This window comes from Mirounga angustirostris, unplaced genomic scaffold (genome assembly GCF_029215605.1).
Source record: "Mirounga angustirostris isolate CCGP_5_RB_7025 unplaced genomic scaffold, mMirAng1.0.hap1 SCAF_1, whole genome shotgun sequence".
In the NCBI taxonomy this organism is placed as follows: domain Eukaryota; kingdom Metazoa; phylum Chordata; class Mammalia; order Carnivora; family Phocidae; genus Mirounga; species Mirounga angustirostris.
The window spans coordinates 142,347,553-142,363,502 of record NW_026991709.1 but is presented as its reverse complement, the minus strand read 5'-3'; the positions used below and the strand labels follow the sequence as shown (position 1 = coordinate 142,363,502).

At 38.5% G+C, this 15,950-nt stretch overlaps 1 protein-coding gene and 1 pseudogene across 3 annotated transcripts in view; both read right to left on the bottom strand.

The window, feature by feature from the left end:
* Positions 1–15,950, bottom strand: part of LOC123862956 (RNA-binding motif, single-stranded-interacting protein 3) — a 1,542,535-nt gene that overhangs the window by 349,670 nt on the left and 1,176,915 nt on the right. The gene's annotated exons all lie outside the window — the stretch shown is intronic.
* Positions 1–15,950, bottom strand: part of LOC123863884 (large ribosomal subunit protein eL34-like) — a 39,209-nt pseudogene that overhangs the window by 9,459 nt on the left and 13,800 nt on the right. The window contains exon 1 of the transcript XR_008505083.2: positions 27–15,950. This exon is cut by the window's right edge and continues 13,800 nt beyond it. The product of XR_008505083.2 is annotated as a large ribosomal subunit protein eL34-like (transcript). The remainder of the gene's footprint in view (positions 1–26) is intronic.

The window sequence follows — 15,950 nt, the reverse complement described above, 5'->3', positions numbered from 1 at the left end:
AACCAACAGTCGGGCATTCAACTGACTGAGCCAGCCAGGCGCCCCAGGTTTTTGTCATTTTAGACAACCTCAGAGGAATTTTAGGTCTCATGGCACAAACTCCTGGGCACATGCCACATGTGGATTTTGCTGCTTCTCCAACCTTTCTGGTCTAAAGGTAAACAATTCTATCACCAGGGGTTTCCGACAACCTGGCTTTGTTAGAGGACAGCCTATTGTAGGACAGCCTATGGCCATATGTCAAATGCTGGACCATTCTGAATGCCACTAGACAATGTCCCCAGAAGAGGAAAAAGAAAACTTCTGCCTTTATTTTCACATGGTGTTTTCCCTATATGTGTGTCTGTCTCCAAATCTCCTCTTTCTATAAAGACATCAGTCATACTGGATTAGGGGGTCTATCCTATTCCAGTATGACATCACCTTAACCTAATTACATCTGATACAACCCTATTCCCAAATATGGTCACAATCTGGGGTACTGGGGAACTTAGATTTCAACAAATGAATTTTGAGGGTACACAATTCAACCCACAATAAGGTCCCTTTCTGCCTCTTGTGCAGTTGGCAATATATTAAATATTATCTGCTATGTATGAAAGTTTTCGATCATCACCAGAGACCAATCAACAATTACAAAGTGGGACTTCATGGTCACTCTGTGTTAAAAAGATCAGAAACTGGCAAAACAAAAGAAAAATACCCTGCCAGGGCGCCTGGGTGGCTCAGTTGGTTAAGCGACTGCCTTCGGCTCAGGTCACGGTCCTGGAGTCCCGGGATCGAGTCCCGCATCGGGCTCCCTGCTCGGCGGGGAGTCTGCTTCTCCCTCTGACCCTCCCCCCTCTCCTGTGCTCTCTCTCTCTCATTCTCTCTGTCTCAAATAAATAAATAAAATCTTTAAAAAAAAAAAAAAGAAAAATACCCTGCCAAATGGCAGCTTTATATAAAACACTGTAATTTGAAGCTTGGCAAAGAACACCAAGGCAGAATGTCTTCAGAAAGGCAGCTAGGCATGATTCTATGAAAGGGTACTTGCCAGTGGAGTCAAAGTTCAACAGTGCTGTATGGATACTGATGCGTTCAGTCAGCTCCAATAAGAAGCTAGTCCTTCTTCTTTGGATGGGTGGTTCCAAAAATAAAAACAAAGACACTAGTGCTGGGTGTGGGAAGGAAATTAAAAAGGAGGAAGAAAGTGGAATGAGGGAAGAATCTAGAATCATGCCAAAAGCTTAACGAATCACCCACGGAGCCCTCATAATGGTCTGGGAGTCATTAATCTAATACTCCAATGAGATCTCTGTTCTCAAACTGTTAATTTTTATCTACTGCCTGCTTTGGACTCCCATTTTAGTAGGTCCCAAGGGAAATTGTAAGTGGTCCTGAATTTCTTTTATTTTGCTGAGCTTAGCAACACTGACTACTAGGGTCAGTCACTATAGTGACTCTAGGTGAGAACACTAGGTTTATTCCCAACAAGCAACATGACCTTGGACAAGGCACTTAGATAGATGGCTTTGTGCGACCCAATTTTGTCCACAGTACAATGAGGCAACTCATGTGAGGCTCAAGACAAAAAAAAGGATATGGGTGGTGTCTTGGGTTGGTGTCACCAGGAGCAGGGCCTAAGAGAGAGAGAGATCCAAGTGCATATGGCTTACGGAGGGGCGAGTCAAGGAAAGGGAAGCATGGGAGAGAATCATGAGGCACTGAGCAAAGGTGTGGTCTCAGGTGAAGTCCAGCCTTGGTCTCTTCCATGGAGGGCTCTGCAGCATATTCCCCACCGTAGGTTTGAGACAAGGGAGATGGCCTTTCATACTTCCATATCAAGTGATCACCGAAGCAGGCTCCCCCAGAATGTGTGAGACAACTCCTTTCAGCCTAAGGAAATTCTCAGGAGAACAGGGCAGTTGTAGGCCAGTAGCAACCAACACTCCAGCAACTAGGGTTGAGTGACTAACCTGGCAGAGGGGAAGCAGATGGGGCACAGCAGTACCCCAGTAGTACTCCAAACAGCTAGGGATTTAATGCCCCAACACCACCTCCTGCTACCACATTGCCTCCGTTTTATAATGAACTTATTTTCTTTCCAAACTTCAGTTCCATAACTGAAGAATATTTGAAAAAAAATCGCAGGTGGAATGCCAAGGATCACTTAGGCTCTGACATTCTGCCTTCTAACTGATTGTTTTACGATGTGTCCCCATGCCTGTGCAGGTCATTTGCCTGCTCCCTTTCTTTCAGCTTCATTGTGTATTCATCTGTATCCCAGGTGCTGAGACCCTGAAAACTACATTTCCTGGATTTCCCAGCTGACTTCCGGTTGGGTCTGCCAATGCCAAGAACTAGTGGGAGGCTGGAAGATAGGAAGAAGGAAAGTGCTTTCTTTCTTGTGGCCTCTGTAGGGGTCACCAGCATCAGTGGCCAGCTGTAGTTTCCAATGACCTTCAGCAGCTCCCAGGCAGTGGCTAGCCCCGGCACTATTGCCTGAAATGGCAGGGCCAGCCTGGGCCAGCAGGTACATCTGGCTGCTCTCACAGGGGGACTGCTGGGCAGTTTCAACAGCAGCAGAGTCTCGCAGCAGAGCTACAGGTAAGTGTTACCTGCTAACACCCCGTCCTCGGTTCTGTTAGGCCAGCCTGAGGGGTAATAGCAGTTTGTTGCTATTCCTGATCTCTGAGTTACTTTACCTCCTCTCTTTCTTCCTGCAGTCCTCAGTTTTTCTGCTTTTTTTTTTAAACTAATTTTTTGGCAAAGAATTCTTGTTTTAAAGATTCTTAGTCTGAAATACCTAGAATAGTTTTCTTCTTCTGTCTGAATGCTGATTGATATGATATCAAACACTATGGTTTATAATGAGAATGACATCAGGGACACTGAATAGGTGGCTAATTGCGTAGCTCAGAAATGATAAAGGAGGTGTCTTGTGGGGCATCTGCTACCCTGATTCTGGTAGGTTACTCTTTGTCCTATTTCCTGAGTTGAAATTTATATATACGTGACTTAAAAAGAACACTTCTTTTGTTTTGTGTTACAGTTTTTCACGAATATGATTTGCTATCCTTAGTGGATTGCTGAAGGTTTTATGTTTAATGTGTACATTTTTACCTTTTATCCTACAAATTTAAATGGACAAATAGAAGTGTACAGAATTCTGCAGATAAGTGTCTCATGCTCTACCGACTGAGCTAGCCGGGCGACCAGAATTCTGCAGATAAAAGCAAAACCAAAGACCAGAGAAAGACCATGTTAAAGCTGCAGATATGCATCGATAATGGTAATGTATGCTACTAGAGTGTTGCTGCAGAAGAGTTTTCTTCAGAGTCTTGCCAGTTAGTATTTTCAGCATAATTTCTTCTATGACAGAAAGTGTGTATTTCACATCTTTGCCTTACACCATAACACATAACGTATCATATAAAATATCGGCTCTATGCATATTTACTAGAATAGCATCAATCATCATTTCTCAACTATTTGCATCAAATCGCCTCGAAGCCTTGTTAAAAAAAAAATTATCTTGAGTGATTGGGCCCCACTCTCAGAGTTTCTGATTCAGAAGTCTGAATTTACATTTCAAACAAGTTCACAAGTAATACTGATGTTGTTGGGCTAGGGACCACATGTTCAGAACCTATAGGATAGATTATAAAATCTCTGAGAGTTAAATATGACAAATGATGGATTCTTACCAAAGAAAAATAGGTATTTCCCAACCTATGTCAGTGTCAACCTGATAATAGGTAGAGAGCTCTATTTTTTAAAAGTATATTCCATCACATACCAAAAGCCAGACCTCATTCACTCATCACCAATGTTTTCCACCAATTTCTTCGGGAGTGAGGGAACAAGCACATTATTCCCCAGGTTTTTTGAGGCAGAAAAAAGATTTGGTTAAATATTAATTTACACATCCAGATAATTTCAACAACTGGCTGAGTACAAAGATAGGGCAGTAAAACTTTTTTCATTCTTATTTGCCCTGTTCAGTGCCAGTGGGATAATCCCTGATCTTAGTAGATTATTAAATTGAACAGATCAGTAGGGCTTAAGTAAATGATTGAACTGCAAAGCAAAAGAATGTTTTGAGGGCTAATAATTAATATTTATGATGGTCTAATTCCTACTTGTACAATAACACTAAATACAGTTTAAAACTATTTCTATACAAAGTAACCAATTTGAAAAAAAAATATGTTCTCTTGGCAGGTTTATATAGCTATTAATTAAAAAAAAGTTATGAAATGAATGCTGGTGAGGCAAATGACATATGTTCAATTATATTAATATTCAACTAATAGAAGGTATGATTAAAAGATAATACTGGCTTTACATAATCACACTCAATTGTGTGACATTCCTTTCCATGCAAGTATAAAAAAGAGTCACCTTTTTCTCTACTCCACCTATTTGCCACGCAAGATTCTAGAACCCCAAGACACACATTTCTAGTGACATAGTGAAAATGTTCAAGAGACTTGTGAAAATATAAAATGCAATAAATATGCATGTATTCATTCAGTAAACGAATGCTGAACACCCCCTAGGTCCCAGGGATGGTTCTGTGCCCTGGGCATATAGCCGTGACAATCCCAAAGATCCCTTCCCTCAGTGAAGTTTCACTCTAGTGGGTAGAAATAAACAATCAAAAAAGTGAATTACTTAATATATTGTAAGCAGTATGAGGAAAAATAATGTGGAGATGAGGACAGGAAGTACTGAGATAAGGGTGATATAATTTTCAATGGGGTATTCAGGAAATTCCTTTCGAGAAGGTGACATTTGAACAAACACTTTAAAGAGATAAGGAAGCAAAAATTTGGGAGAATACCAATCCAGGAAGAGGAAATGCCATGTGCACAGGCTCTGATACCCGAATATGCCTCTGGAGCTCCCCAAACAGCAGAGAACCCAGAATGAATGTAACAGAGTAAGTAAGGGAAAAGGGTAGGAGAGATGAGGAGAGTGTGAGCTAGAGGCCAGCAATAAATATCCTAAGGTCTTGTCAATTAGTTTAAAGTCTGGCTTTTACTCTGAGTGAGATGTGGAGCCATTGAAGGGAATCTTATTAAACATTAGATATGAACTGGTACTTTCAGATAATGGCACTGGTATTTAATTAAGATTAGAAACTTTAGCTGTACCACACAGTTGGAAACTTTCATATAGAATCCCGACCACAGTACCAGATAGGAGTGAATAACTAATATTTTTTTTTTTCCTTGGGGTGCCTGGGTGGCTCAGTTGTTAAGCGTCTGCCTTTGGCTTGGGTCATGATCCCAGGGTCATGAGATCGAGCCCCGCATTGGGCTGGCTCCCTACTCCATGGGAAGCCTGCTTCTCCCTCTTCCACTCCCCCTGCTTGTGTTCCCTCTCAGGCTGTGTCTCTGTCAAATAAATAAATAAAATCTTTAAAAATAATAATAACAATTTTTTTCTTTTTGGAGCATATAAAACGTTTGAAATGAAAAAGATCAAACTGTTTTTAACCGGTGACCAACAAGTTGTCCTCAAAATGAAATGGGTTCTGAGTAAGTTATAAAACCTCAAAGAGAAACAGAGAACTTAGTGCTTACTTATTTAGAGCAACTGTTTATCCTACCATCAGTTTTGTTTGCACAGAAGAGGCTATTATCAGAATGTTTATGTTCATGATATCATTCCTGACAAACTGACTATTTTAAGCTGGGAGAGACAGGAATTGGGAAGGAGAGAAGGAAAAAGAATCCTAAATTATTGAAATATTTCTTTGGTGTAAAATGTTAGAATCATTAAATCTACCTAAGGTTGAAATATGTAAACTATTTTACTTTCAAAATATAATAATGTCTTACAAGAAAAAAATGACAATTCAATTATGATGAGTCACTGATATATAATGGGTTGTATTTTCCTCTGAGGCTATGTAAAATTTATTTGTTCTTCAGTGGTCTCGTGTTAATAAGATCCCAATAAAAATAGCAAAGAAAAGGTTCGATCCACCCAGCCTTCCACATGCAGAATAAGGGTTCTTGCATTGTGCAGAAATCCACAATGATTGTAAATGTGGCCTCTATGAGCTCTTTTCTATTTGGTGTTCAGAAATAAACCCATTAATCTAGAAGTGTGCTAAACTATGCTTCAATCCATATATACAACTGGGCTTCCATTAACAGAGTTAATATTCAAAGAATTTAAGTATCTTCTAACATCTAAGGCTCCAAAGAAACAAACTATTTTCTTTTTATTTAAACCTATTATCAAGTTGATGTTTGGTTAAGTGAGATTTTCTTGACTCCGTCCTATTTCCCTGAATAATGCTTTATCATCCCTATTCCACTGGGTTGATCTAACATATTTAAAAAGAACCATTGTCTCAACTTTGGAGAACAATGACAAGTCATATAAATATATACAGGCTAAGAGTAACCTTGATGAACAGATGTACTTGGCATCCAATTCCCTTAAATATCACATTTCTGGATGCAAACTAGAGACATTATTCTCTTCCTGTCTTAAACGTAGTGAAACTCATTGTCTAAGTGAGTACTAGAAAATTTCACCATTTTCAAGGTGTTCATTCTCACTTACACATCAACCCAATTGTAGTATTTAGTAGAAAACTTTTAACAGATTTTATTTTAAAAATTTTATCAAAATTAGGAACCTGAATCACAGACATTATCCAGTTGAGTAATTAATCTATTCATTCATCTAAAATATTTATTGAGTTCCTGCTCCTCCAGCTACTGGAGAACTCGCACTGGGAACACCAATACTCACACTTGTTGGGAAACCAACAAAGACTTGCTCTCAAGGAACATATGAGCTAACCAAAACTTATTAATCTTTTTATCTGATATATTTTTTAAAAAAAGAAATAACCTATGGATATCACTGATCATGATAGATTTTGAGGAGCTTCCCACCGATGCCTGGTGTGGTCAGACCATTCACTTGAGTTGTTATAGTATAGATCTCCTTTTATTTCCAGAAACTGCCTCTTGCCTCTGATGACTAACTGACTCCTCAATGCTATTGTACTATTCCAGACTCCCTAAAAGAACTTTTTGTCCCTTTTGGCAGGAAGTCATCAAATTATTAGGAAAATCAGAAAAATACTTCACTAAAGACCACAAATATGGCTTCATGGCCACTTTAATAATAAAAACTATAGAAAATTGTTCTGTCTTCATATGACCCAAAATGGCATTACTGATAATCCAGAGTAGAAGTCATCATTATGTAAAAAACAAACAAACAAAAACAAAAACAAAAAACCTCACAAAAACTTAATTACATTGTTAGATATGTTAACATTGCTACTAAGGAATTTTTAGGAGTTACTGGTCATTTGTTCATTTCATAGGATATGATAGGAATTAAATATCTCTCTCATGAAATGTTCATGGGGGTGATTTAAAACACTAAGTCTTTTTTTGTTTATTACATTGTAAGTCACAGGGGGAAAGGGTGGAGACACAACATTAATTCAATACACATTTTTTGAGTTCCTACTCTATGAGAGGCATTGTATGACCCGGGCTGTTACAGAAAATGAGGCACAGCTTTTGTCTCCAAAGAACTACCCATCAGGCAGGAACCTCTGCCTCCAAGGACTTCACTGTCTTCCATCTTGGTAGATAACAAACTTACACTAATATAAACCCCAGACACTCATTAAAACTAGCTCAGATTTATGTTCACAACTAAAGAGATTCTCGGAAGGACCAGATGTTTTATATCATTTATATTAACAAATAAAATTTAAAGATGGTGCCCTAGCAGTACAAGCTTTCTATGAACAACCCATCAGTGGATCACCTCCCTCTTATTTCTGTATCTTTTATTCCTAGGTTCCCATGTAGAGAAAATCTCTGGAGGGGCAGTTAAATAGAAGGGAGATGAATCACATGGGTAGAATTCAAAGATAACAATTATTTCGAGATGGGCACAGCCAACAAATAATTAGTATGCTCAGAAAACTTTAGGGCACGAAGCATCCACTTCTGATCCCCATTTCCCCGTAGTGGTGGCATTTTGTGTGTTTGCAGTTTGCATTGACAACTTGGCTCTGTCATTAACTTCGGGCAATTTAGGAATGCCTACTTGTTTTTAACTGTCAGTTTTTTACCACAAAAATCTGGGTATCCTCTACGGTATACATTTGAAATGGGTTGGTTAATACATATACGGCATTGACTATTTTTCTAGAAAAAATAAAACATTTATTTATTGTCATTTAATTTTCACATTCCCTTCTTTCCAGGGCTTAGAAATAGGTAATATAAATTAGCACTTTCATTGAAAACACTAGGAGATGTCAAAGTGTGTAAATAGGTTCCTTCAATGCTTTCAATCCTGAAAGTGTCATGACTTCATAAATTTTCAGATATATATATGTATATATATAATATTTATAAATATATGACTAATTATAATCACACTTATTACATACCTTTTTTTCTCCAGTCTGAAAATATGTGCATTGAGGGTACACAGTAGCCTTCTTATCACATTGTGATAAGAAGTAGGGGCTGCAATTTTGGTAAGGTGGGTGCCAAGGGTTCTAAACTATGGGAGCTTCCTCAACCACCTCTCTAAGTTATAAGCATTGTACCATTCCTTATGGACATTTAGCAGAAGGACAGATGCAAGGACAACAAAGGGAAAAGTGGGAATCCAACCCTGCATCTTCAAAACCCAGCCCCAGGCCATTGACAACAGTACCCAAAATCTTAACTCAGCCATAAAACTCCATTAAAATAAAGATAGGTTTACTCTAAAGGAGGAGGAAAACAAAGCAATATTTAGAAGATGATCAACAAAAATTAAAGGATTCAAAATCCGAATAATATAGAATTCTTACCATGACATACATTAAGCAGGAAATGTATGTAAGGGGAAAATATAGATGTTATTAATGGAAACAATAGTGACCTAAATTAAGTAACCTAGCAGGAATCCCAAGACACTGCTTTGAAAAAGAGATGCAACAAGCTTTACCGGAACATAAGCCAAAAAAGGCTAGACAACTTAAGAACCAATTATTGCCTTCCATTTAAATTTCTACTTTTTTCTTCAGCATAGTAAAGAAATAAGGACAGAACAATCATGGCAGATAGCAGCTCAAAGAGATCATGTTAAAAACAAACAGCAAATAAATCAGAATATCAAAAAGTCTCATTAATATTGAAGCATATCAACCTTATGTCATTGGCCCTTAAGACCACATTCCTGGGCCATAGCAATTCATAGACTTAATTAACCTTTGACAAAGCTTCTGTTTAATAATTTATGAAAATACAAAGCTTCAAGATATTAAAATGTAAACACAGGACAAGAAATATTCTGTAATAGTTTTCTATCCAAAGGCAGTAGAGTGTTGTGACTAAGAGCTCAATGAACAGATGACCCAGATTTGAAAGTTCGGGCACACTGGCCTCAGACACAAAGCACAGCACACAAAATACAACACGAATGAAATTTTGGATTATTTCTTTTGTTCCTTAGACATCTGGTTCAACATCATGTCTTGGATCATAATCACTTATGGAAGCTTTTCAGATATTTTGTATCATGAAGAATTCTTTCCCATCATCTGCCATGAATCAAATCACCACATTCAATAAACAACTGATAACCCAAGACTAACATAGGGATATAACTATAAAGTTTAGCTCCTTTATATTCAAAGTGTGTTCCATGGACCAGCAACACCAATATAATCCAGAAACTTTAAGAAATGCAGAATATCAGGCTCCATGATGGACCTACAGTACCAGAATCTCCATACTAACAGATATTCAGGAGACTGCTATGCCCACAGCATTTAAGCATTGTTTTAAACCATTTTTCTTTGTAAGAAGATGCTTGTCTTCTCTGTGGCTTATCAAATGCTTTTGACTTGCTATGAATTGTCATAAACTCTTGACAATCATCATCTGATTGATCCTCATGACATAATTAGCTCTATTTCTGTTATTGTCTTCTTTTTACAGAAGAGGAAATGGAGTTTCAGAATTAACTTGCCGAGAATCACAGACAAGAGTTAGTGTGTTTCAGATTCAAGTCTGGGAAGTCTGGCTATAGAGCTCTTAGCCATTATACTCCACTGTATAGAGATAGATAATTATTATAGGGTATTTTTTGTCACTTATTTACATTTTAGTATCTTAAAGCTTCCATTTCCATGGATTTTTTTTTTAAAGATTTTATTTATTTGACAGAGAGAGACACAGTGAGAGAAGGAATGCAAGCAAGGAGAGTGGGAGAGGGAGAAGCAGGCTTCCCGCTGAACAGGGAGCCCGATGTGGGGCTCGATGTGGGGCTCGATCCCAGGATCCTGGGATCATGACCTAAGCCAAAGGCAGATGCTTAACGACTGAGCCACCCAGGTGCCGCCCATTTTCATGGATTTTTGAACAGAGATTCTGTCAAAGATTAAATAAGCCTATGTTCTTCATAGATTGCCAATTCTCATGACAAGCACAAGCTTGGGTGGATATGTATGAATCTTTTCCATTATCATTTATCAACCATTAACAGTCACACCTAATAAAATGTTGTGCTAAAAGATGAAGATCGTTTGTATTGTTTTGTGTGCATTGATTAGTATTGACTGCCTACACTAATCAAAGTCACTGTATAATTTCACAATACTTAATCATTTTATTTTTACATTACACATCACTCCAAAGGAAACGCTGCCCCCATAACAGTTTCAGAATCAAAAACTAAAAATAAACATATTTTTGGATTTGTACCCAGGAATCAAAAATTTCCACCAGGAGCCATAGCTAAGGAAATCATAGACAATAACAGGCTACATTAGTTACTGTCAATTCTTACAGACAACAAAGGTATTCAAACTTAAACACTCTCAACAGTCAGTGGAGAAGAAATCTCCCTTCAAAGCAGTAACATGGAGAATGATGTATTTAGTATATGGAAGGAACAGAAAGGTTAAAAGAAAACAAAACTAAGCCTTCAAAATATTGTACAAAATGTTTACGAGAAAACCAAGAAACTAGCATGCTGCCTACAGAGATGCAACAGAGTAAAGGGAATAGCAAAGTCTATCATCAGTGTCTTATGTTAAAGAAATCAACCATGTATCTAACAGATGATAAAATGTAAGGACAAATGTATGAAACATGTCAGGCTTGGCAGTGACTACTGGCTGATCAAAATGATTTTCTCTTCCTGGGGCAAACTTGACTCCACTTCCCAGCCTGTCTTGTGTGGCAGTGTGACTGAGTTCTAGCCAAGGGAATGGGAGCCAAAATGGCGTGTCTTACTTCCACACTTGGCTCGTAGTGATCTTCCATATGTAATTCACTGCATTCTTAGCCCATTTGCCAGCTAATGGGGAGGCCCAGAGCATGACGGAGCCATAGCATGGAAGAGGCATGGTTTTCTGAATCATTATATGAAATGTCACTCACAAACCAAGAGTATCTGAGAAAGAAATGCACTGTTATTGGGTTAAGATAATAATATGTCAGGTACGTTTCAATAGTTAGCCTACCCTAACTAACATACTAGGGAGGGTGAGAGGCCAGTGGTAAAAAGACAGTTTGATTAGAACATAAAAATGGGTTGTGAGCCAGGTCCTTAGGTAGATAGTTAAAATGTTATTTCCGATCCACACCTGCTCACCCTTCTCCAACAGGTAAAATTTCACAAACTCACATAGTGAGGGTCTTGCTCTCTTCCAGATTGCATTGCATACAGAGTCTATAGTATCAGGCAGACAATCTCTCAGCATTCCCAATGCCCCTTCACAGTTCACCACAGGAGACAGTCGTGAAGAAATAATTTCAGCTTCTCCCTCCCTGGTTCCCTCTTTATAACTCCCTGCAGACGGGGAGCTAAATGGTCCAACTCTCTTTCCATGAAAGCTCACATGATTCAAGTGCTATTAGTATTCATAAGCCATCGTTCTTCCACCCAGCAAGAAACACTTAACCAAATGACCTCATTAATCTTCACATGCGCCATGATCCTTGATCTTTTGGAGGCAGAAAAACAAATGCTCTTATCCCTATTTCACAGATGAAGACACTGAGGGAGAAAGAGTGTGAGGGAAAGGCTACGGAATAAAACAAGAGGGCTGCAGTTTAAATGCCACATGAAGAAAAGTATATGGATCTAGAGGCAGCACCCTAATCTTCTGAGGTCCATGAGGCCAGGTTTTGGTGAGTACCACCTTAAAAAATAGTTGCTAATGTTCACATATCACACACACACACACACACACACACACGTGCCATGTGTGCTCACATACACACATACACACACACACACCAATCTGTGTTTTGGCTTTTCTTGAAAATCAGAAGATGTGGTCATATGTAGCCCATGTTCCCACATCTCAGGACACCTAATAGCTGTACATAAGTAGTGGTGTTCCCCTATTCTCCAGGATACACTCTCTAATTTGCTACAGTGTCCATGTGAAAACCTTGTGGCCAATAATCATGGTGGACCCTGAAGGCATGTGAGCTTGTGGCTCTATATTTACTATATGTCACTAAAGAGTTAGAAAACTAGATTCTTCCATCACCAAATTCTTCCCTTACTATGCCCCAGTTTTGTCACTTTAAAAATGGGTTTAGGGTGCCTGGGTGGCTCATTCATTAAGCGTCTGCTTTCGGCTCAGGTCGTGATCCCAGGGTCCTGGGATCCAGTCTGGCATCTGACTCCCTGCTCAGCGGGGAGTCTGTTTCTCCCTCTCCCTCTGCCCCCTCCTCCACTCATGCTCTCTCTCTCTCTTGCTCTCAAATAAATAAATCTTTAGGGAACAAATGGCTTTAAAACAATCGGAATTGGAATTATACACAGTGCCTTTTCTGTCGATCTTTCCAATCCTTTCTTTTCAACCTTGTGTCTACGCTGGCAGATGTTAAAAAGTGGGGTGGGGCAGAGGTACCAGCTAAGTGGCACCTGCACATTGACGCACTGCCAGTCTCCCTTCTTGCAGGGAGGCAACGTGGGGAGGAAGACCACTCAGGAGGGATGCAAAACACTACGTCCTTACGAATTCTTGAGCACAGAACGGTAAATATGGCTGAATGAGTGAATTATAACAAGATTTATGAAGACACTAAAAATGTGGCTTTACAAAGCTGACCTTGAAGTTGAGGACTGAAAAATTTCTGTCCCATGGAAAACGTTAGACCTTCCCAAGCATGGTACTGTGGTCAAGAATCTTGACTGGTGGCAAAGTCATGAAAAGCAGAACTGTGACTGAAGTAGAGCTATATAATGGTGTTTGCTATTGGTGGTTTAAGGAGTAGCTGCGGGGCTTATTGGTGAAAAAGTATTCCCCCAAAAGATATGGGCCAATACCCCAGTGAAAGTGTTACTAGTGTGAAGGATGATTCTGTTAATTAAGGTTTGTGCACAAAGACTCTTACCACCTAGAAGCCCATAAATACATATCCTCCTCCTGGTCCCGGCTTAGAATCTTTTAGCTGGATGTAAACAGTATTAATCCTGAAATTATTGCATCTCTGGCTTAGGTAGTTAAACACACTTCAGACATGGCTGCCTTCAGCTCTATATCATCTTTTAGATTTTAAACAGAATTGTGCATCTCCGATGATGATGATGATGATGATAAGGATAAAAAAGGAGAAGTCATAGTAGTTGTAACTTAATATTTTCCAGGTTTTACGTTAAAATTTGCTATTCAATACCCGTAGCCCTCAAAATAACCATGCAATGTACACATACTTATCCCATTTATTCAGTCAAGGACATGCCACTCAAAAACTTTAAGTAGCTTATCTGAGATCTCATAGGTAATGGGCAACACATCTGGAATTAAACACTAGGTTTGTATGGACCTAAAGCTTTGCCATAATGCCATTACCACAAAGATTTCTAAGCAAACATTAACAAGTAAAGTAATTCTTTATGAGGACTTTTCTTTTTATTTTTCTGGGTACTAAATCTTTTCTAACTAGTATCTCCAAATATTTGATATCTTAATCCACTCCTTCATCTGGAATTTGACTTTAGAAGGTGATTTCCAGTCCACATGGCCGCCTACATAAATCCTGCTGCTAGCCATTTCTTTGCTTCTACAAATTCTCTCTCCTTTCTTTTTTTTTTTTTTTAAGGTTTTATTTATTTGAGAGAGAGAGAGTGAGAGAGAAAGAGCACAAGCAAGGAGGCAGAGAGAGAGGCAGACTCCCCACTGAGCAGGGAGCCCGACGTGGGACTTGATCCCAGGACTCTGGGATCATGACCTGAGCTGAAGGCAGATGCTTAACTGAGCCACCCAGGCGCCCTCTCTTCTAACTTTCATGTATGTTCAGTCCAAAGAGAATAAAACAGGCTCTGAGTTTTAGAGGTCAGCCTCTAGGAGCAGAAAATTAATACTATGAAATCTGCATTTCCTTAGAGTTCACAAATTCACAAGAAAACATGTGGTTTGGTAAGGAGATTCCCTTGGAACCTCCGAGATTTAGAGGGCTTCTGTCTTAAAACAGACCTGAAAAATGTTTGAGAAACAAAATTCCAAATATTGTGCCTATTCAAACACCATGAATCACTCTTTTCATGAGTGATCTAGACGCTTCCAAAAGAACTTTCTTTGGGAAATCTTTATTTTGTCTCTTATTCTACATATATGAGCAATAAAATTCTGCCACAGCCTCTTAATGAACTCTTCCTCAATTAAATATCAGGCATATAATTGTAAGGTCACTGGTAGGGATCCTAAAACCACTGACTTGTGATTACATATTAAATGGTTGAAGGTAGGCATAGAAATTTTAAAATTTTGTTGGTTTTCTTATCTAATCCTCAGTGTTTATCTGGGTTCCATACATTTTGATGAGCACCCTGGTGATATCTTAAATAACTTCCATTTATATGGGGTTTTGTCTCTCTCTCTTTACTTCATCTCCCAACTCCCTACAAGAATATGAGGTTGTGGAAAAATTTAGAAGTTTCAGTAGAACGTTTTTATTAATACAAGAATTTATATTTGTGGAAAACAGGATGGCATTGCAGCTGAGAAAAATATGACAGCATTCATCTTTATGTGTTTCTGATATTTTAGGAAGGTGTTGGGAATTTGGCAAAACATTGAAATTTCTACACTTTTCAATTGTTTGGGATCAAAGATATCTTCTGACTACCGTTTTCACCAAAAAGGGGGGATTTTCTACTGTCTCCAGAATTTTATGGCCAGTGAGTATCTAAACTAAAGGAGGAGAATATAGTTACTTATTTGTGTATGTTTGGGTAGGAGTGTGCTAGAATAAGATTTTTTTTAATTTTTTAATTTAAATTCAATTTAATTAACATATACTATATTATTAGCTTCAGAGGTACAGTTTAGTGATTCATCAGTTGCGTACAACATCCAGTGCTCATTACTTCAAGTGCCCTCCTTAATGCCCATCACCCAATTACCCCATTGCCCTACCCACCTCCCTCCAGCAACCCTCAGTTTGTTTCCTAGAGTTAAGAATCTCTTATGATTTGCCTTCCTCTCTGTTTTTGTCTTATTTTATTTTTCCTTCCCTTCCCTATTTCATCTGTTTTGTGAAATCTTGCCATTTGCAATGACATGGATGGAACTAGAGGGTATTATGCTAAGTGAAATAAGTCAGTCAGAGAAAGACAAATACCATATGATTTTACTCCCATGTGGAATTTAGAGTAAGTTTTTAAGTTGGCTTAAAAAATGATAAAAATTATCATTTACTTTTGAAAAACCTGTAATAAGGAAGTACGCTAAGTGGAATTATACTGCTTATTTCTAGAATGTATTCAAAATCCTGATATGAGACATGGCAACTTGTATGTAGAACTGAATTGAACAAGATTTTGCTACACTACCAATGACCCCTCCTGTCATTGCTAAGTAGTCAATAGGGTTTATATCACTGCAGTCCTGGGTGAAAAATATGCTGAAATCCTATTTAGGATAGTGCAAAATATTACTACTTTAG